A 21,287-nucleotide genomic window follows, 5' to 3' on the forward strand; every position below is an offset into this window, starting at 1 on the left:
AGCTTTCAGAGTGACTTTCAAGAGCATTATGTTGCTACATCCTGCATAAAAGCTGTGGTTGGAGATAAACGGGAATAAACTAATACTCAGAGTGGTCTGGGTGCACTGTTTTGTTTGTTTGTATTGAGGTAAATGATAGTGAGGCAGTTCCCAGACCGTGAGTTACTGCTCGTGTTATGTTCAGCCAGCCTGCAAGGGACAGGAGGTGAGAACAGGAGCAAAGCCTCTTTAGTGTAGAGAAAGGCAGCAGAGAATTTTTCCATAACAGATGAAACTGTATCTTAAATTGCAGCCAGAAAGCCAATGTGACTGCATCTGAGAGAATGGAGGACAGCCTTAGACCTATTGCTTGGCTTTTGCCATACTGGCAGTGGACCTGAAAAGCTTCTGTTGTGCCAGTTCCTTCTTTTCTGGGTAGGCTGTCAGGTGCCCACTAGGCTCTGGTGTGGTGGAGGGAGATGATGAAGAGTCACCATGTGGAGTAGCTGCCCACGTTTCTGGCTTGTGAGAGGAGTTATGTGGCTGTGTTTGGCTGGCAGGCAGCCTTGCAATTTAACTGGAGGACGTTACGTAAAGGATTTGGGAAGTGTACCAGTTTTAGGGTTTTCTTTGTAAAGAGTAGAAATGGAACCCTAGTTTTCAAACAACACAAAGACAAAACTGTACAGTTCTACTCTGCATTTGTATACATGGTCTCTACATGCATCTTTGCAGGGATTTAAGCTGTTGTCTGAATTATATAGAGTATATAGAGAACTTCATCTGAGGCAGTGTTTTATCGCTATCCTTATGAGGAAGGTCCCTCATGTGAAATCTAAAGCTGAACTCTCAGTGACTTGAATGGCACTGTCATGGAAGTTGTAACCCTGACTAGTGAGGTGTCACCTCTTAAACAAGCTAGGAAGTTCTTACCATATTCTTTCCCTTCCTGCCTTTCATTTTATCTAATTTGGGATCACTTTCAGTGTCTAAGAAATTCTGTCTTTACTTCTAGTTGCTGGGACTTAAGGAGGCACAATAGTGTGTGCACTGTCTTGTTGAATCGTTCACGTTGAGAACAAAGTGATTATTTGCTCAACATGTACAATGATCATAATACTCACATAAAGTAATCTTTGATCTTTCTTTCCCATGTACCTCTAATCCAGACCCATTTTACTCTTCCCCCCACTCCCCCCCAGCTGAAGGGTGTGACTGTGAGCCAAGCATTGTTGGCTTTGCTCTGTGTGCTGGCTTCTGAACAAAGGTGCTGCTGAATCCCCTTTGATGTAGATGTATGTTCTTAGGAACTGATAAATTTAAACTCACCAAACCTGTAACCTTAAACTGTATGTAGGTTTGCAATGAGAAGAATCTGATCTACCAGCTCATAAAGTTTTGATCCTCAGCCATCAAAACACTGTTAATTCTGGTTTAGTGTAAATTTTGTAGCATTCTGCAGCACTGCAAATCAGTGGAGCTGAAAGGTGAGTGTTTTTCACAGATCTACTGCGTGGATCTGAGTTTAGAGTAGTAGAAATCTCCAAGACCCTGAAAATAAACAGTCATAAAAACGATTCCTACATGGTGTTTGCCACGGGAAAGGATGGCTATGAGGAGTGTGTGACCACCCATTTTCCACACAGTTGTGTGAATTCCACATCAAATCTGATGCCTAACACATCAACTGTCTTCTGAAACTGACCGTGGCACCCGAGCTTTCCTTGAAAGACAACAGGCTTTGATCAGACAAACCTACTTATGAGATGGAGTTATGTTTAACACCATTGCCTTGCTGTGACTGAGAAGGAGCTGTTAGTACTTTAGATGGAATTTCTCAGTTTGCCCCTTGAGTCAGTGAAATACTGAGTGTGCCAGACATGGGAAGGTGCAGTGTGGGGGTGAGGGTGTCATTTTACAAGTGTTTCCAATTGGCAGTGAATAGATTAAAATAATAGAACGTTAGCACAAAAGGGAGCTTCTAAAAACATCTCAGTGCTTTATGGTTGTGAAGTAGTGTTTGTGCTTTATCTGCACACAGATAAGCTGCAAACAAAACTGTATGTGTAGGACAATATTTATACCTCGAGCAGAGGTAGGTTAAAGTAAATAGGTGATACCATAAAGTTTATATTAGTCTGTTTTTCATATGACTGTATTAACTGTCAGAAATGGGGATGTTGTGCATAAGGTTTGAAGTCCATTCTTCAGGAGCATCCATAAAACTTTATGCTGTCAGTTGCTATGGGTGTATTGGTCTTCTGCAGACAAATCTGATAGAAATTTGGTCAGTTGCTGTTATTGTTTCCTGTAGTAAAGTTCTTAATAGAGATATTTAATGTCTAATTGGTGTTAGGCTTTTTTCTTGTTTCTTTTTCTTTTTTCTTTTCCTCTGGCCATTTCAAAGATGTCTAATAATTTTCAGGGTATACATTTGAAATCAAGAAAGGCAAGGCAAGGTTCTCGTTCTGTTTCTGTGCATAGATAAATATGCCATGTAGCACAGGGTGTTGGCGTGTGACTCTTTTGCTCTATGGCATCTATTGTAAAAGCCCTTCTGACTAAGGAGATTGATGGTCTCTTAAAAGAAGGATGCTAAAGTAAAGAGTGTACTGCCTGGAACTAAAAAGCAGGTTCTGTGTGTCAGAAGTCTGTCCCTGACTGACTTCTGGCACAGCAATATGAATTGGAGTTGCCAGTTGTACTTGGAATATTCCTTCTGTCAGGAAGTGGTGAGGAGCAGTCTTGGAGAGCACAGCATGCAGAAGGATTTGGGAGCAAGCAAGAAATGAGCTTAATAGCAAGAGATGGCAGGTTGATGCGAGGTTCTGGTCTGGAAGAAGTTATAGTTATGTGATTGTAATTTTATCAAATAATCATAAGGAATAATTCTCTGTACCTTGGGGGTTGTTGAGAATAATCATTTCCTATAAGATCCAATTCAGCAATTCCCGTGGTACTACTGGGGCTAAGAAAGCATCTTTGGTCATCTTACCTTTTGTAGATGAATTATGAAACTCAACGATATAACTGAAATGGAAGCAGTATCACGTTTTTTCCCTAAAACTTCCTGTTGCAGACAAGGCCGTTAGACCAAGCAAAGCTTATGTGTTGAGAAGTCTCAGGGCAGTTTTTGAGTTTTGTTTGGGTGGTAGTCCTCTAGAAGCTATGGGTTTCTTTAAAAACAAACAAATGAAAAATAGCAACAACTTCCTTCCAAATCTGCTTTTATAGAAGACAGAGTTTGGAGGATCTGAAGTAAGTTGCTTCTTTCCTCATTCTTTCATTCTTTTAGTGAATTGATATACTGCATGCCTTCAGTGATTTTTGTGTAATTGTCTAAACTGTGGGGATGTGATCAATCCACCTGGCTAGTGCTGTATACAATACAGCGTAATTTTCGGTATTGAGAGGAGATGATGGCTTATCCCTGATGTTCTGTGGTAACTGCGCTCTGATTTGCAATGGAGAAGAGCTTGAATACACTTTTCTGTGCATGTGAAAAGTGTGGCAGTTCCTTGCATATGTTAATACTGCCCTCTGCTCTTCATTTCTGGTGCCCAGAGAACTGATGTTCTGGAGATGACTGTAATCATAACTGCTCAGTGCAGGAAGGCTGTCTAGGCCCACTTTTCAGATCATCACCCAAACCAGAAACTCAGGTGCAGGTAAAAGTTCAGATCTCTGTTTTAGAAACAACAGGTTTGAATGTAAAGCGCTGAGGAGCTGTGGGCACAGGGAGCTGAGATTGCTAACTGCCTGAAACAGCTCTCTGTATTGAGGGATTTGTTCAAGTAGACTGGCATCTCCCTCTCCAGTACGTAGTAGTATCCTTGTGATTCCTTTCAGATTTGCTGGCTTTTATAGACTAGAGTACATGGGGGTGGATATCACACTGAATTTGGTGTCTCTCCAAAGCTGGTAGGATTATTCCCAGCTGTCAGTGACTCACAGTAGCCAAGTTGCTGTCTCAGAGTTCAGGTTAATGGAATCTGCTGTTCAGATTCCTTTGAATTGCCTGGCAGAGATGGAATTTCCATGAACTAGGAAGAGCAGGAAAATTCTTCAAAGTATAAGCCTTGAATTTGTGTTGGGTGTGAAAAATTGCTGAGAAATGCAGTCTTTCCTCATCTGAATGAGGACAGTTCCTTGCCAAGAATCTTGCTTTCAGGCGTTTCATTTTGTTCTGTCTAAATTCCTACTCTCTGTGCTTTTTTGCTGAACATATTCCGTTTCCAGAAGCATGTTAGAAATATGATAAATGTATGTCATATGATTGCCATTCTGTTCCTTTTCCACCAAAATGGTAGACTTCATCTGGATTTAGTGATTCTGTTCTGTCAGCAGGGTAACTGCTTAGTTTGTTTATGTCCAATAAAAGGGGTATGAATATCAACAATGGAATCCATTCATAGAATTAAAGTATTTACTGAAACAGTAAGTGGGGCTTTATGCCTTTTTGCTGCTTGTTCATATTTGCCAACCAGGTTATCTTTACCTCTTAATGCAGAGGAATATCTAAAGTAGCTGGAGTAAACCATGAAAAATGAAGACCTGGGTTCGCGTGTTGATTTTGACTATCATTATTCTGGTAGTGTGTGAGTCCACCAGAGAGCCTGCTGGGCTCTGCTAGAGCTGCATTTGGTCAGAGGTTGTGTCCAGTGTTAGTTCTGGAGCAGCGTAGAATCAGTAGAATGGTTTGGATTTCATTTATTTTCTTACCAGGCAGCTGTTATGTCACTGAACATCTCTGTCATTTGCCAGTAGTAATAAATCTTCCAAAGCTTATTTGCCTTGTTGGTGCTCTGTTCCAGAGAATCAGAATGTCTAGAACAAGTTCAGTCTTTTGCAGGTAATGAGTCATAATCTGACTAGCCCACATCTGTGGTTTGATTATATTGCAAGCAGTACCTTGTTTTCCCCCTTTTTGTCTCTGGTTTATATCTGTGAACCTTGGGTACATGTATGAAAAGTATCTTCCAGTTTGGAATGACATATGAAAAACATGAAAGACAAAGAAAATGACAAGAATTTTCTACATGATGTTTTGGCTTTTCCATTTAATTAATGTGTTAGAATGAAAGTCCAAGAAGTCACAGTGAGATGACATTGTTCACTAATCAGGTAATCAAAGAGGGAAGAGGTAATGGACACAGTTTTATTTTCTGAATATGCAAAGGAAGAACAGCATGAGAAGATGAAGTGCGTATTTATTTCAAATGGTAGGTACATTTTTTGATTGGATGGGATTAGACAGATATCACTGCAAGACTAGAGATGACCCGTTGTTTATTTTCAGTTCTATATTTTCTTCCCTTATATGACACTGTACAGGCAAGATCCTCAAAATTTTTCTTCAGCTGAATCACAAATCATGAAACTCCTTTTCCACACTAGTACAGATTTGCTGTGTTGTTAATTGCTCATCAGGCTGCTCAGTTCTTTGATATCAGTCTCTTATCCCAGATGTGCTTTGTTACTTCAGCCTTTAAAGCCTGTCGGTCAACTTTTGCAACCAAGACAGGGATTCCAAATATGTTTGGTTAAATGCACACATCATGCTTTAGATGATTGATTGCGACTATGCTTTTAGTCACACTAAGGGAGCAGTATTTCTGACTACTTATGTACATGATGCATCAGGCTTCAGGGACTTTACTCACAGACTTCATCTTTGCTTCCCTGCATATTTCTGCTGAGATAAGGAGCTGATAAAATTAACCCTGGCCCCGGCTGACCAGGCCTCCATACCATAAATTAAACAGATTTAGCATTTCATTTATTCTTAAGTTCTTCCTCTTAAGAGGATCATTGAAAGTTATATCCAAGTAGGGAGATTGAATGTTACCAGTCTTGGGGCTGCAGGGGATGACATTTATAGTGACGCAATGACCCTTTTATGGTCCTTTTCTCCATCATTATAAAATACTCATCTCAGAGTCTGGTAAATGAATTTTCACTTTTTGATAGATCCTCTGTCACAAGAAAATGTTTTCACTCAAACATCCATTCTACCTAGCACACTGTTTTCTGAAGGCATGTGGAGGATGGGATAAATTGCCATGCTGACTGCTGGAGACCTTCTTGCCTTGGGTGTACTGGAAAAGATGAAATTAAATTTGTAAAGATAAGAAGTCAATCTATAGTAAGCTAAGGTACCTTAAATCATGGTGTGGACTTCTTATTCTGAGATGAGGTAACTTAGATTTGCTGCTCCTCCGGTTTCCTTTCCCAGTGCTCTGTAATAACCTCCCAAAATGCAAGTTCCTTACGTGTGTGTGAAAGAGTTTTGCAAAGTCTCCCCTCTTGATCTCATGGCATAATTGATCCTGCAGAAGTCATCTAGTAAGTGCAAAAACTTGTAGTGTTTACTACTTAGATTTTTCTCAGCTCAGTGTTGTGTCGCCATCTTTAATAGTTGTTCAGAGTCCTAAGAACACTTTTTAGTAGAGGTCATGCTGTAATCAGCATCATACTGATTAGAGTAGTTTATTATAATAGTAGTCTGATAATTGCATGATAATTCCTTGAAATGCTCAAGAGTTGATAATACTGAAATATACTGTGGTGAAACCATGCTGCTGCATGGATGTAAAAGTTTAGTCCTCTACTCTGCTTAAAGGAAGTGAAGAGGATAAAGTGAGATCCAAGAAGGATAGGGAAGGAGAGTTGTATGAAGCTGAGCAGTAGCATAGTGATATACAAATATGAGTCCACATTGAAACACTTGGAACTTTTATGAAGATGTGACAAATCTGAAATACGTTTTGGAAATAGTGAATACTTTGGCACAGATGGATTATTGACTCCTTTTTTACATTTCTCATACTTACAAAACTATCCAAAATCCAACACATTTGTCTGAGAGTAGTGTTTAGATGCTTCCTAACCTTCAGCACTCAGGCTGTTCTCACTGCCCTGTGCAGCCTGTTCCATGCCCACCGCCCTCTGGTGCAGAACTGTTCCCTGACCCCCAGCTGCCCCTTAAAATATTCACCTCATGTTGAAGTCTCTCACAGCTGCATGTCTGTTCCTTTCCTTACCTTGTGCTCTCTGGCTTGAGTTTGTGTTTGAGCTGTTTTCTTGCTCTGTTTCCTTAAGCTGGAGTGTTTCTACACTGGAATAAGGAGGAGTCCCTCTTGCTTCTGCATTCTGTATTTGAACTTCAGTAGCTGAATTTGAGGTAGAATAGTGGCTTACTTTTCAAGGCAGTGCAGGTGAGAGGAAAGCAGCAGCACGAAGGGGGTGCATCACAATAATGTACTGAAGGGAGAGAAGGAGAATAATAGGATGATAAAACACAAAACATTCACTGAAAGGAGTTTCTAAAAAAGCAGAGAGAGCATGTATGTGTGGTGGAGAGGGAGTTGTCTCAAAGAGCTGTATTTGTTCCCTGGAGGCTCCCGTGTGCTATAATTGAGCCAACATGTCAAAGTGAAGTATGTGGTGAGCTTTGGGAGTGGGGGAAAACTGCTGCTTCTGCACATGCAGAGCTTGGATGAGCCCGGTCTTACAGCGATAATAAGCACTCTGCTTTTGCATTGCTGAGGCCGCAACACAGCAGAATAGCTGTCCAACCAAGCTCTGAAGCCAGTGTTTCTCTAAGATCTGCTTTAAATCTTTCTTTGGTTGGAAAGCTAAGAATAATTGGCTTTGACTTTGCTTCTGTTGTGGAAGTGAATGAAGATGATGAACAGAGGGGAAGATGACTGAATTGCTATTGAGATACAGGCAGTGCAAGCTACAGGGACCTTCCTTGTTTTAATGATTCTTGAATCTTAAAGAAACAAATCCCATTCCCTGTATGTCATATAGAATTTCTCAGGTTGATATAATGGTTTGAGGATACACTGGCTTACTTTTGTTTAGCACCTATATCTTTGTGTTATAAACAGATGGAAAGGGGGGGGGGGATGCTTGCAGTCCTGGTGGGTAGTTGCAGCCTATGGCTGTGTGACTTGATGCGTGATGCTGCACTGGCAGCTCTCTCCTTGGCCGTGGCTCACTGCAGCTTTGCCCTAGGACTTCATATTAACTTGAAAATCTTTAAAGCCAGCTTTTCCATGCTAACAAGCTAATTTTGTCTTGATTGTTTTTTATGTAGAGTTTTTACCTTTGGCGCTTTCACATTTTAGAAATCATGCTTACTAACGTATTTGAAGTTCTGATTGTTTCCATAGTGACAGCAATGGCAGAAACCTGCAAAAGGAAGGTGACAGCATTGTCGTTTCAAGATTAACTGTTTTATGGAGGAATGATCTGGGGGGGAACCATATAGTAGATTTTTCCAAGCAGTCACAGAATATTTGGGAGTGGCTGAATAAAGTTGGAGATCTGAGAAGAAAGGCAATGGGACAGAAGAATTGATCTGGTATTTTGGCATCCGTCTGTGTGAGGAAGCAGCGAACAGAAGGTCAGCCTAGAAAATCTGAAGTGCTTTCAGCAACACGTCTCCGTTATTGCTGCTCCAAATGATGATGAAATTGTGAAATGCAGAAAGCTGCAGTGTACAAATTACCTTCAGAGAAGAGGCAGAAGTTAACATGTCTGTGAGACAATATGTATAACGCGCCTTTGTTTAATTTCTCCTTTCCAAATTCATCACCTAAGTGTAGGAAGCTGTTAGCATTAGAAATTAGACACTTACAGAGCCATTAGCAAGAGCTGCAGCCTCTTTTTTTTTCCTCCCGTAAAATCGGCTGCCTGATTTTATTTTCTGGGAAGCAAGGCTTTATCCCCTTTCATTACACATCGTATTACTATGTTTGTCAGTGAGACAGCTTTAGAGAATGCAAACGTTTGATGAGAACCTTCTCTGTGGCTGAGAGGAGTGTTGTGGAGTGTTTTGCAGTAGAGGCAAGCTTCCCGTGTTTCTTTGCAGCAGCTGCTGATGCTTCTGTCTGCAGTATGGTCACTGGAAGCATTTATCTGAATTATAATGTAATGTTTCTTATATCAGCTCAGGTAAGCGGGAGGAGATTATGAAAGAGATGCATGTAAAGTGTGCTAAATATTTCCTTTCAGGGACTCTTATTTTTCACTGAAGCACTTGATAGCATTCCAAGTGCCCTTTTCCTCCCCACCACCAAAGTTAGGTTTGGGACTTGAAGTCCATGTAGCTCTGCTGGGAAGAGCAAGTTAGGCAGCTGCCCATCTCCAGGTGGCAGGTATGTCTCTGGCCCTGGGGAAATCAAGCAGGCTGAAAGTAAGGCACAGGTGCTATGCTCCGATTTTACACGTTGTTAAATCCAGATCTCTTATGCCTTCCAGCCATAATATGGCATCATACTGTAAACTGAGTTCGTGTTGCATCTTATTACACTGGGGAAGGAAAGCGGGCAGCTGGGAACTTGCTTTGCCTTGAAAGTTACAGAAGTTACTCATTTGTCAGTGCCTTAGGTCACATCTGCAGTGGTACCTCAGTGGGTTCTTGCATTATTTTGGTATCTGGGGAGCGGAGGTGAGTAAAAATATGTGATTTATAGTATTTCTTTGTATTTATCTGCAACATTTTGCACAGCTGGCATGTTGGGAATTGTTTGAGCTTGCTTTTCCTGTTCTGTACCAGCCAGAATCATTGTGTGCAAAACTAGAAAACAGTTTAGAAATCATGGGATTTGTTATTGGTAGCAGTAAGGAGGAAGTAAATTGTGCCATCTGCTCTAAATACTGCCCTCTTATTTGCAGAATGGTACAAAATTAAATGAAGTCAGTTTCTTCTTCAGAGAAGTCCATTTGTAGATAGTTAAGCTGTTGAGATTCTGATTTAGTACTAAAACAAGAAGATTGGTTGGGATATCTTCACTCCATTCATCTGCAACCCCCCAGAAAAAGAAAAACCAATGATTTTTTGCATTGGTTACACTGGTGCAGGTCTTTAAGGTGCAGGTTGGTGCTGTGCTATAAGCCATATATTGTATCCCAAGCATGTATCATTTACCACTTATATTTAAGTATCATGTAATTTCGACAGAAGCAGACATTGAGACACATCTCTGTGAAACTTTTATCGCATTTCTGTGTCTGTAAGATTCACTTCATGCAATTTTCGGTCTTTTCTCATGTCTCTTAAAATCAAGGAGTAGCATTTTTTCCAAGAGGAAATTCTGGGAAAAAAAAATAAAAAATAAAAAACAAAGACACCAACTACTCTCTTGTAAATTTACCTATTAAGGATGTAGATTTGGATAATGTTATATTTGTTTCTTGAAGCAAAACCTTCCCTTATGCCAGGGGAAAAAACTTCTGCAAGGAAAGAAAGCATTTCTTACACATATTTTGCTCCCATTTCCAGTTGCAGGCAGCTGTCTGATTTATACTCAGTGAAAACTGAGAAAATTGTCTCCTTGTAAGTACACCATCAGATTTTCAGTTTTAGGGACTGAATATTTACTTGCTCGGAAACATTTGGATGTTCTCAATGTTTGTTTTGTTTGTTTGTTGTTGTTTTTTAGTCTTCTATTATTGTTATTCTGAGAAGCTTTTCTATTTTGTGCTTTGAAAGATTCATGTCCAGTTGTTTCTATTGTTTTGTCCTCTGCCTCTTTATAATTGAATATCTGTCTTTTCCACTTGTTCTTTACATCTGCATTTTCAGCCAGGTAAAATCTGAGATTTATTTCATGGTGCTTATAAGCATAAATTAGTATATGCATATATTTTTTTCACATGGATTAAAAATTGTCCTTGGAGGTGTATTAGTCAAAGGCATCGCCTTTTTTTTGCGCATGGTATTCGGTGGGATAGCTGTTAGGCCTGGGTGGAGATTTTCAAACTTGAGCCTTTTGCCCTGTCACTTTGATAAATGTGTCATTATTCTGGGGCTGAAGGGTTCTGGTTTATATGAAATGAGGGCATCGAGGACCACAGCAGCTTAATGGTCAGCATTGACTTGTGGGTGTCAGGCATGGCTGCCTTGCCAGTTGCTCTGCCCTTCTGGCTTTTTGCTGTTGTGTTAATTTATTGTGTAGTACTGCTTTCTGGGGGTGTTTGTGGGTATGAAATGTTTGACTGAATGAGCTTTCCCTTAAGGTCATGAAGGGGGAGTATTTGATTCCCACTGTTTTCACGTGCCAAGTGAGTCAGTCTGGAGCTGGGACATCTTTCTTTTCTTAACGTGTAACAAAACTGTTCAGCTTGTCCTTTTAATATGCTACTGTAGTGAATAGCTACAGTAAAATGTTCTGTTGCTAAATCATAGCACTGCTATGGTGTAGTAACTTCAGTCACTAATTTTCTTGGTAAGCATGAAGATGTTTTTCAGAGCAGACATCTGCTTGAAAAAAATGAGTTTAGTTCTGGGTTCACAGTTGTTGCAACTGAAGTTCTGTTTGTTTCCAGAGCAGGTGCACTGGGCTGCTGTGTCAGTACCACCAGCAGCTCTCTGCTGCTTCTCTGCCCTGTAATGCTGCATTCAGTCAGGATGGTGGCTTTTGTAACATAACAGCTGTGTGCAGACCACCAAACTCGATCAGAACCAACAAAGTCAGCTCCGTTCTCAGCCAGCCTGAAGCTATTGCTGGATTCCAGCTTCTATTCTTGTGTGACAGACATGCGTGGTGGGCAGTGCTTTGAATGCTGGCTGCACTGTACTGTTTATTCTATTGCTTGGGAAGCTGGGTGAGACCCTGGTTCTGTGTGGGCTTGCCTTCCTCCACACCTTTCTGCAGAGTGCTTTGTGGTGCTAGCTTTAGTCTATTCATTGCAGGTTCATTTCCAAACCATAGATCTTGTTGGTGAGAAACATCTACATTGCCTTTCTGGTTGCTGTAGGAAACTACACATTGGGACAGCATGGCTGATTTGACTCTGCTTGTTGGCACATTTCTGAATATTGATAACACTGTGGTTAGCATCTTTCCCCTTGCCTAAACTACACTGCTGGAATGGATCTGGGAGAGCACTCCTTCTCCATTGGTGTGGTGTTTGGATCACAACAGGACAAGTGAGTGATATTAGTAGACAGCAAGTCTTTGAAGTATGTTGGAGTTCACTTCAGAGAGAAAGAAAATCCGTTACTTGAGCTGCAGATAAACAATAATGCTTTCAAACCTTGAAGAGGATCAAGGTGAAGCTGAGCGAACAGCAAGTGCTGAGGAGATGATCCTGCTTTGTGACAAGTGGCAAAAATACTGTTTTTCCCTTTTGTGCTCCTGCAAACAAAGCAAAATAACAAAGTATTTGGAGATTGCTCCACAAAACCAAAATAGTAAGTTTTTGTTTTAAATATCCCCATCTTAACTGATGTGGGTGAATGTTATTTAAAGCAAGGGTGGAAATGTTTCTGAAGATATTTCAGAATCACAAGTGAAAAGAGCTGAATTCATCTGTGTGGATGCTTTTTGCTGCATTTTTTTGCCTATTTAGACGTGGAGGAGGCTGACAACTTCCAACTGTTGTGTGTCACTCCCAGTTTAGCTGGCTTTGTCTGGGTTAGAGAGAATGGAGCAGGCCCATTTCTCTTGTTAAACCACTGAGGAAAGAAGGAAACTACTTTTAGACCATGCATTTCAGAAGGCAGATGTGCCCTCTTCTACCTAAGGTGAAAGAGCTCTTGGCAAGGTGTGTTGGAGAGCAATAGAAAGTGACAGCAGAGGTGGCTAGGGTCATTCCCTCAGAGGTTGCTGCTGAGTCTTAGATTGTATTCACTCAGCTTTGAAATGGCTCATAGATAAAGGCTGAAGTTCAGTGGCCAGAGCTGTGTATTAACACGCCATATGGGTAACAGCAATGTTGTGAGTGGTAAATAAGGACTTCTATAAGAACAGGACATCTGCGTCTCCAAAACTGAAATAGGAATAATAGAAGCAAATATGATAGTTGGAAAAAAAATGCGATTTTTTAACATATTTGCTAACACAAGATAAATGTTGGGAGAATTCAAAACAACTCTGCTGATCACCTTTAACACAGAGCCAACTACATAGATAAGGCTATTACCTTATGTACTGCACAACAATCTGTCCCATATACACCATCAAAGGGAGAACAAACATGGGATTGAGAGGCAGTGGGTTTGGGTGGGGGAGGGAGGTTTAAATGTGTCCTTTGGGAAAGAATCTGTGTAAAGAATTGAGAAAGAAATAAGATGGCAGCAGCAGCAGCCAGGATTTGCAGAGCTTTTCAGCCCTTTGTTTGGTTATCTTGCATAAGTGCTTTAGCCAGAGACTCTTTCAGTAGCTGCATGGGGCCGGCTTGGAACACAAACGTGCATGAATCCAAATGTAATTTCCCTGTTGTGCACATTCTGGCTGTGACAGCTCAAGTTATGAATGTAAAATAGCAGACAAAAAGTTCAGAAGGTGGCTGGGCCCGAAATGTTAATAAGAACTGAATTACCCAGAGCTCCTGTATGCTTGGTAAAGGTTCTGCCTGGATTTTAAGTCCAGCTGCTTCTACATTTTGTTTTGGTGTGCTTTGGAAAGGAAGAAATTGCCTGTGTGTCTGTGCCTCTCTGTGATTGAGCACAATAGAAGCAACAGTCAAGCATTTGCTTCCAGATGAGATGTGAAGCAGGCAAAGGGGTGATGTTAATTCTCCGTTCCAGTTGGTGGTCGATGCTGGCACAGAGTGAGCCAGTGCTGGTGCTCCCATCTGTAGAATTGAAGCACTGCCCAGGGAGCAGTAGCGTCTTTCCCCATTCAGACAGTTCTCTTCACTGCGGGGCACTCACCCCAAATCTGCCACTTTCCCTAATTCCCAGCATTCAGGATGCATTTGTCTTCGTGTAGAAGAAGGGATTTCCTCCTCCCCAGCAGTGCATTGCTCACAGAACCGGCACCTTGCTCAGACTGTGGGACAGCTTGTCTGGGGGTGTGCAGCAAGGAAAGGGCTTCTCCCCCTCCTACATGCAAATTGCACAGCAAAGAGAGGTTACAAAGTTTACAGCTTTCCCTACTTCTCCTGCATTGGTTTTCCTCCGTGTCTGTCCTCTCACTCTCTCTTTCCAAGCTCCTTCCATCCCGTGTTACCATGGAGAATGAAATGCCAGTCCCATTCAAGTTGTCGGCTGAATAGGTTTTGAGGTTGATGGATGGTGAGAATCTCTTATCCCTCCTTCTCTAAACACCGCCCCTGCCTGGTTCTTGACATTTCACTTGCCAGAGACTGGCAGTCCAGGAGAGAGGACTGAAAAGGAGGCTGGCAGTGTCCTGCTGCGATGCTCTTTCAGTTCCTTGGATGAAATCAGCAGCTGTGAGAAGGTCTTAAGGACTTTGGTGCAGAGCCTTGTCCTCAAGCTGGCTGAGGCATGAATGCTCACTTGAGTGTGTGCTCCTGCTTCCCCAGAGCTCCCAGGAAAAGAAAATTCAAACGTGGCTCTTGCTGCTGCTTGCGGCTCTAATTTGAGGGATGATGTGTCCTCTGCAACTTAAAGGGAAAGGTAAGGAAGGAATTGACACAACGCATGCTCTAGCAGAACCTATTTCTTTTGTATATACATCTTTTAGACTTCATTTTAGTACTGCACCCCATGAGAAGTGGAGTGTTGTGGCTGCTGTCTGTCTCATGTCCTGACCGTGATGCTGCAGTTAGTGGGAGTCTGTGGTGCTTAGTGTGATCCTGCAGTCCCTTCCTGCACTGGATGCCCACTCCTGGCATTATTATCAGAGGATCTTAACAGCATTCCAAATAGGGTGCTTTTAATAACAAATACATGGAGTTGTGGATTTAACAGGCCCAGGGTTGGAATGTGATGTTGAGGTTTCTTCTGAAGTGTGCAAAATGGTGCTGTAAAGCAAAAAAATCAAAATGATAGTGGTGTAAAATTACACCAAAAATACTTTTCCGTTGTGATTTATTACTTTTATCGCAAGCTGATGATGGCTTAGCAAGAGATCAGGAGAATTCGTGCTTCTGGGGAAAGGCTGAAGCTCGTCCTGCATACAGGAGGAGCTGTTTTGCCTGATGACACCTAGCAGAATTTGGGGGAAGTATCTGCCTGCTGTTGTTTGATTTGTGTGTGGATGTCCCTTCTGCAAGTTGTGGTTAGAATTCAATTCAAACATTTTCCCAACTGTAAGCGTTCCGTGAACATACACTGCTTGGGAGAGGGAAAATATTTTTGTGACCTTTCAACGAAAAGCTGCTCTGTCAGGAGCAAACCAGGGCAGGAATCCCTGCTGGTGATCAGGGATGGGATTCCAATGTAGGGTCACACATAGAGAATTGCTCTGGGTGCTTTTGAAAAGCTGCGCTTGTGCCTGATAGATCATTTGAACTCCCAGTGTATCTCTTCCAAGTATCACAGTGATAAATATTTCTGTACCCAAGCATGAATAGCGTCTGTATGTTCCTAAACTCGCTAAACAAATACATCTTCCCATGGTACCACTGGCAGCTTTTGCATCTGTCTGAGCTTTGCAAGTGTTCCCTTTCCATTTGATGCTTTATGTCCTGTTTGTTGTTGGATTGTTGTCTCCCTGCTGGAACTCTCCTGCAGTGAGGTTGTTTTTCCTGTTGTGTGAGCCACTTCCAAAACGCTCACAGGTTATCAGCTCAGCCACTGGTGTGTTAAAAGGGAATTTTGTCTGTGCTGAATCAGAGAGGCACGTGTGTATGTGAATATACATAAAATACAAGTAAACATAATGTAAAAAATAATAATAAATTAAAATATATAATATACTGTTAAGCAGCTTCTTTTCACCATCAAATGTGTCACCAGTGTCAGATGTAATTGAGAGAGAGTGATACAGAGAAGAAAAGGGGGTAGTCCTTTGGGACACAGAATGATACTGTTGTGGTTTGGGATTAGCTTCCCTATTAGGCACTCAGCTTCATGTTGCCATTCTTAAGGGGTGGGGGAAAGGGTGAGCAGCTGTTTTGCTGTGGCAATTTTGAGGGAGCTGAGGTGGTACCAGCATCAAGGCTGGGGTGTGCATGGTGTTTTGTTCTGCTAACTTTTGGAGCTTTTAACATGTAGATACTGCCTTCTCCATACAAAATATATACGCCTACCTGTTTATGAGTTTGTGTGAGATGAAATCCCCAAACTTTTCTCCTTCACTCTGTATGTGAGGATGGTTGCATTAATAATTGTAGAGATTGACAAAAAAAGGTCCAGATATTTGACATATTTCAGCTTCTGAAAAAAATCTTCCATTTCTCTGCAGTGGTGTAGTGAGATTGCCCTCTGAAATGCCTCTTCTTTCTACCCTTCCAAGATTGACCTTTTCTTTTTTGTTTTGTTTATTTTCTTTTCCCTGATGAGAACTGGCTTGACTTAGCAGCAACAAAAATAACAGGAAATTTTATTATCAGGATGCTTCTGGTAGCTTCTCTGTTTCATTCCATCTGGCCTTTGGTTAAATTATTCTTGGGAAAAAAAAATGTTTGTCCCACTCATTTTAGATTCAGCGTTGCAAAATAGCAGTTTTGTAACTTTTCCTCTGTAAATGTCAGTCAAATGCGGTATGGGTTGCAGGATTGTCATGAATATATACTGTGGTTGCTATTAACCACCAAAGGAGACTTCTTTAATCATGCCTGGGGATACCTCCTGACTTCAGTAATTGGTGCTGAGGTGGTGGCTGCTACAGTGCAGTGGTCCTTCTTGACACTTACAGTGCCCAAAGGGTGACTCCTGCTGATGCCCTGTGTTCTTGTACCGTTGTTTCCATTCTTCCAGAGGCAAAATGCCCTAAATTGTGCAGCTCTGGAAATCATGAAGATTTTGTCTTCTGCCTGCAGTTCAGATTATGAAGTCTAGTTCTCTCAGCTTCTCTTTCTTTCTTGAATTCACTTGTCCTTAATTCTGCACTTGAGATCTGACCTTTCTGTTGTACAAAATGCAAACACTTGCAGCAGAGCACCCAGATATTATGTGGTTTCACATCAACTTCAGCTACTTATTCAAAACCCAGCTTTCCAAATCTGTGGTCTTTCTCAATTTCCTTAACTTCCTTAAGCCTCGGAAATATTTTGGATTTGAAAATGCAGAAAAGCAAATGGATTCCAGAATGACAGCATTGTTTCCTTTCATGGGACTCAGTAAGTTCCCATCACTGAATTTGATGGGGCTTCCACAGTCTCTATGACACAGTGTCACAGATCCTGAGGAGTGTGTCATAGTGAGGGATATAGGCAGCCTTTTGTGTCCACATGCCTGGGATCTTTGACTCTAGGAATGATTGTTGCATATAAATGATATTTTTGGACAAACAAAAATGGCAGTATGAGGAACAGAGGCAGATCGTGATGCTGCATCCATCAGCGGGGAGGCTGAGGAGCGTCTTACTGACGTGGCTGCACTGCCTCACAGGAGCGGATTCATGCTGTATTTCTCATTAAGCCCATCTAACACATTGCTAGCTAACTTCTTGTTTAATGTGTTTAAATAACGTCTCAATTAATGCTACAGCTGGTTTGAACAGAAATAAAGTAAATTTGTCAAATGTATTATTTTAGCTTCCTTATTATCTGCCAATATAATGTCTGAGATGATGACTGCCTGAGTGCACAGAGGACTCGGTAATTCTGCAGGAAAATACTGAACAAAGGAATTGTTGCACTGAGCCTAGGAAAATTTGCTGGATGATTTGACTGTTCTTCAGTTGTTTATTATTTGTAATCCCTGTTCTCATATTATATTCCTGTTTCACTCCAGTTGTCCCTTAGTGGAAATGAGCGTATTTAATATTTTTTTTCTGAATTTTGCCAGCATTATTTGGAACTTTGGGCCGTCTCTCCTTTCCTTTTACTGCTTACCTCTGCCCTAAATGTGCTGGTTTTTTCCTGCAGTTATTCCCAGCCATGCTTCTGCTGCCATCAGTTTTTCCTCCTCCTCTCCCATCTAGACAGTAGCCAGAGCTCATCCTTCTCTTATCTCACCCTGAAGCCTTTGGCTGCTCTGTACATGCAGGCAGCTGGAGGAAGGTCCAGCTCCAGACCTCCTCCTGTTTGCTGCATGTTCTATTTCCCCTCATCCTTGGTGAATCAGTGCCTGGCTTTCTGCTTCAGGCTTTCCCAGCCAGCTCAACGTAGGTCTGACCTAATTTGCTTCAGTTTCACTCCTGTTCGCTGCTGCTCAGTGCCGAGCCAGCGTGAAAGGACACGGCTTTGTTCACTGTAGCTGGGAAAAAACCCTGAGTGGAGCAGGGGTGTCTGCCCACAATGCAGGGAAGCTGGCTCTTCACTTGTTTATAGACTTAAATACTGTCGAATGACTTTCCAGCTTCCAACCTTCTCTGGTCAAGTGGATTTTTGAGTCTTGTATTACAGGCTGGTCTGTATGCAAAGAATGAGCTCTCCACCCGCTCGCTCTCTTATCTCAAGTGTCATTTACCAGAATCTCTCTGCCTTTTGCCTCCTGTAAAATGTAAACTGAATTACAGGCATTTAATTAAATCAACATATTAAGTGTGTGAGAAATGAGAGGCAGTGGGAATTTCGATGGCCCTATACATAGTGGGAATATTAAGATCTATGATGCCAGGTATCTGAGCTATTTTTCTAGTGTATTGAGAGCACTGGTTATGTAATAACAATTTCCAGCTGAGACAAAATGTGTTTCTGTGCTAGGTCAGCACAGCAGGAGATCATTTCCCCTCACCTGGAAGAGATGCTGCTCTATAAACTGTGTGGCTGGTAGTTAAAGGCTCAGGTTTTCAATAGCACTGCTTCTCTGGGATAGGGGGATTGGAATAATTGGTCAACACTTGTGAGGGTTTAACTGGAAAAATACGGCAGTTTCAGGTACTCTGTTTGCTTTTGTGTGTAATCCTTGTCTCTGTCACTCTATTTCATGCTTTATGCTTAAAATCACTTTGGTTGATGTTGGGAATCTATTTTCTGCCTGATTTTTAGTGGCTAAACACGTAATATTGGTGTTTGCATTTTCTACGAGTGTAAAGCACTGCATTCTCAGAGGTGAGACATTTTATTTTGTTCTTTTTGCATTATGCATAACAACTGAAGTTGCTGCCGTCTTGCCATAACCCAAATTTGGATCACAAAATCAAAATGAAAAACTGAAACAAAATACAACACAGGAAGCATGACAAGAATTAGACTAATCTCTTTTATGAATGTACTGTTCCCTCTAACCCTGGATTTCTGAGTTGATGTTTGATGTCAGTTTACCATGAAGATGTGGAACAGCAGGCTAGTGAGGGATGGAGTCAAATTAGGGTAGAGCACGAGGGGGAGGCCCCTTGTCATCAGATGTGGTTGTGTTGACTGTGCCTCTAAACCAGCTGCTGGCTGTTTCACATTTGTCACCATGAAATCCTCTCCTTTAGTCTTGATCCAGAGCGGTGGTCTGCACAGCCTGATTATTGTCTGTTGGTGGTATATTGCTTTTCCTTAGCTGGATTTTTGCTGTGACTGGATTCGTCAGGAGAGCAAAAGGATAAAAGTGGGGGGAGGATTAACTGAAGGGGTCCTTCTATTTTAAGTAAAACTTAAAGCATTTTTCTCAGCACTGGATCACTCTAAAAGAAACAGGAGAGTGCAAAGCTGATAAAATGCATGTCCATGACCAGAATTTTCCCCCAAAAGTAAGTAGCCTGGAGAGAACATAGCCTGATAGTCTAGGACATTCTCTAGGCAGCCTGAATATCCCCTGCCTTCCCCTCTTGTCTATACAGTAAGGTGCTATTTTATGAAAGGTGATCTCAGACCATGCTTCTGGAAAGGTCAGTGTTGCTCTTGTCTCCCGCAGTTCTGGCATTTCTGTCTTGCTTTAGTTCCTGAAATGAGGCAGCTGTAGGGTGCGTTCGATCAACTCATGAATCTGGCCAACTGATATTAATTTTTTGGTGGATTAGTTATTTGGATCATTGTGCTGTGAATAGCTAGGGATGTGGGCTGGCCTTTTATGCTGGTAGCCGCCAAGAATGGCTTATGCTTCTGTGAAAATGTACCCTGCAGCTATTAACTCTTCTCTGGAATACGCTTTGGGATATCTGACTGAGCGCAGAGCAATACTGTCTTACAGATACGTATAGGACAAGCTGCAGTTTCTTCTCCTATAAGCAGTATCTCAGTTTGGCCTAAGAATAGCATATATATATATATATATATATGTGTGAGTTGTGACTCCCTCTTATACTGGGGTTTTCAGACTCAATTGGGCTGGGTTTCATCTTCAGGAATAATACCAGCTCTGGGCCAAGCTAACATGGGCTTTTTTCTATCCTCTATTTTCTTCTCTTGTATGTGCTCTCCTTTGACCCTAACACCACAGGACCTATTTGTTATTATTGCAGAGTTCCTTCCTGGAACTTTAAGCTTGTTTCCATCTGCTTTACAACCCCACAAACCAGATTAATCTCAAATGCTAACATTACGCTCCCGTATGTCATTCTGTCACATGCATCTTCCTGCCATGCCTCCACTCCTGTGCAGCACAAGGAGCCTGTGCACAGAGCAGCACATCAGTGTTCTCAGGCAAAAGGCGTTAGTTGGTTTGGCAGTGGTGCTTGTCCCACTCTCAGATGAGAACCAACAGGATGCCATTAGGAGTGTACTGACTTGGAAATTGACTTTGAGAGTCTCTGCTTTGGCAGCCATCTTCAGGTGGAGTATGGTTCATCTATGAGCTTCACCAAACTTGCTCTTTCATGGCTTACAGGGAAGAGATTTATCCAGTAAAGAAGGTGGTTTCTAGTCCTATCTTCCCATTTCCATATTTTATCTAACAGTTATTTCAGGTTTTTTGAGTACATTAGTTTGTTAGTCTGGATCATGGATAAAAATAGATGCCGCAAGCAGGAGGCCTTATCAGCTGTGAGCAGCTGTACTTGCCTTTTTATTTTTAATCTAGGTGCCAAAAGTGCAGATGAGCAACAAAATTTGGTTTTCTGACAGGTAAAAACTGTAAATTCTTTAGAATTTGTTGAGAACTGTTGCCTCTATGCTAAAAGTGAACTAGCATTGCCTTTTGAGGCAGGACTGTGACCTAATGATTGGAGTTCTGAGTTCAGAGTGATATTAAGGTCTCTAATGCTCTGCTTTTGAAATGCTGTGTATATATGGACAGTTCTGCTTAACTAAGTATATAATTGCTTGCCTATGCTGGAGTGCCTGGAGAATCAGGTCTGATTTCCTGGAGACTATCATCTGTGTGCTCTTAACTGAAGTGGCACTTGGGGAATCCCTTAGGTTACCAGGAAATGAAGAGGAATGCACATAGGCAGAACTTGAGAGAAAAGGATTTCAAACAGCGTATGAGGAACGTTATGCATTGCATATGTAAGCATGATAGATGGATTTTTGAACTATGAATAACTGTGGGCACTAAAATTGGCCTTTCTTCCATTTAATTTTTACAGCTAGGTTTCATTTTCCCTATGTAGATTTTTCAGGTT

The 21,287-nt window shown here is 41.6% G+C and overlaps 1 protein-coding gene across 6 annotated transcripts in view; it reads left to right on the forward strand.

Annotated features, from left to right (window-relative positions):
• The window catches only part of NDST2 (N-deacetylase and N-sulfotransferase 2), a 126,844-nt gene that overhangs the window by 23,923 nt on the left and 81,634 nt on the right, over positions 1 to 21,287 (forward strand). Inside the window, exon 1 of one of the 6 annotated variants that reach the window (XM_072339959.1) lies at positions 14,084 to 14,359. The exons of the other annotated variants lie outside the window; for them this stretch is intronic. The gene's annotated coding sequence lies outside the window, so the exon portion shown is untranslated. Of the gene's footprint in view, positions 1 to 14,083; positions 14,360 to 21,287 lie in introns of those variants that run through there. 6 annotated transcript variants of the gene reach the window in all.

The sequence above is a fragment of the Excalfactoria chinensis genome, chromosome 6 (assembly GCF_039878825.1).
Source record: "Excalfactoria chinensis isolate bCotChi1 chromosome 6, bCotChi1.hap2, whole genome shotgun sequence".
Lineage (NCBI taxonomy): Eukaryota > Metazoa > Chordata > Aves > Galliformes > Phasianidae > Excalfactoria > Excalfactoria chinensis.